The sequence below is a fragment of the Tenebrio molitor genome, chromosome 1 (genome assembly GCF_963966145.1).
Source record: "Tenebrio molitor chromosome 1, icTenMoli1.1, whole genome shotgun sequence".
Taxonomy (NCBI): domain Eukaryota; kingdom Metazoa; phylum Arthropoda; class Insecta; order Coleoptera; family Tenebrionidae; genus Tenebrio; species Tenebrio molitor.
Genome location: NC_091046.1, coordinates 34,190,524 through 34,192,198, shown reverse-complemented (window position 1 = coordinate 34,192,198; position 1,675 = coordinate 34,190,524). Strand labels below are relative to the sequence as shown.

At 33.7% G+C, this 1,675-nt stretch overlaps 1 long non-coding RNA gene across 1 annotated transcript; it reads left to right on the top strand.

Moving 5' to 3' along the window:
- On the top strand, positions 1-606 carry LOC138128997 (uncharacterized). The gene is made up of 2 exons (XR_011158998.1): positions 1-338; positions 400-606. It is a non-coding gene; the product is annotated as an uncharacterized lncRNA (long non-coding RNA).
- The last annotated feature ends 1,069 nt before the right edge of the window (positions 607-1,675 follow it).

The following is a 1,675-nucleotide window of genomic DNA, read 5'->3' as shown; positions in this document are numbered from 1 at the left end:
AGCGAAATTAGGTTAATCGTAATCAAATACGAGATTAACTGAACTCATGATCAGATTGAACCAATCGAAGTTTCGGATTTATGGGTTAATCATACATTGAAATTTTTTAGTCGTGTGAGTTGTTAGCCGAAAGAAGACTCTCTTGTAAATATCCAGAATGCAACAAATGGTGCATGTGAGCATCATTTTGAGGCAAATAGCACGCAAATAGTTTTGTGAATAAAAAAAAGGATCGTTTAAACACCGGTTGTGTACCAAAACCTTACGACCATTCTGCAAATGAAGATTTTGTACTTGTTGATGTCATCAGTCTACAACATTGACCGCGGTTTGCAAAGGTTTGGATCAAAAACCTTCCTCACATTCTCAAGATTGTGAAATAATGGGCAGCATTTCCAGTTTTCAGCTTCAAGACCATAATTGTTGTGGAACGGGTGAAAGTGAAGTTTTGACAAACAAGCGTAAATTCGCGAGAAGAAGTATTCTGCAGTGTCCGAGGGAAATCAAGACTGAAATGTAAATTGATTTGTTTTTTGACTTTTTTCAAGTGAATGTTATTTTGTTTTTTATCTGTTTTCTTGAATTTTTAGAATATTATAGAATATTATATACGGGGTGATCAAGAAGGACTGTTTAAGTTGGTAACACTGGATCGTATTTTAAATCGTATAACAGGAGTAACTTCCGGTTGTTGGTGGCTTGTCGTTGTTAATGCTATACCTATATCAGATATTTGTCAAATAAACCAACAAAACATATCCAGTTGCAGTGTTATAAATAACCGAATGAAAAAATTTTCTCAATTGTACTGCCAACTTAAACAGTCCTTCTTGATCACCCGGTATATTTTTTTCTTATTTGTGTCGAGTTTTTCGTTCAATATATAACATAAGTATATTTGTATTTAATTTTATTTTCCTACTTTTAAAATTAAAATTGTTAAGATTTTAAAGTGAAAAAGTATATTTGGTTTTGTTTTTAAACCAAATTTACTTTTTTCACTTTAATGTCTTGACAACTAACAAAACTTATACCTTAAAAAGGGAGCAGTATAAAGACGGTTGCGTTCAAATTTTACCCGCGGTCATTTAGTTTGCCAGCCTACCACAAGGGTCGCTGCATTTTCCGTTGCCAACCTTTAACATAGGGAATTCAGTTCTTATATTAGGTGTTCTGTGCAGGGTTGCCAATATGGTAGAATTTCTACTAAATCTGGTAGATTGAGACCCCCATTTAGTGGACAAAATTTCTGTCTAGTGGGATAGTAGAAAATCTGGTGGATTGAAAATTTTTTCTGGTGGTTTTTTAGTGCTTAAACACATAAAACGAAAATGCCCGCAATTGCAACATTTGAGATTTAAAACGTAAAGTTCGTTCACGTTAGATTTTCCCTGTCAAATTGTTGTCATGTTGCAAACCTGCGCCTCCTTTCCTACTCTCGTGTCAAAAATAAATTACTCCCTAGAATTCGAACTTTTAGGAAAATAACGTTTTTCATGTTGTGTGTAACTAGAATTTTGAAAAGTAATTTTGAATGCTTAAGGTTGGTTACAATGAACTGAGAGATTAAGTCCAATTAAATATGCCACCAGAAACTAAAATTGATTGTGAAATGTGAAACGAAAAAACATCCATCACTTAGTGAGAAATAGAGCCATATGCAACTGTTCCAAAG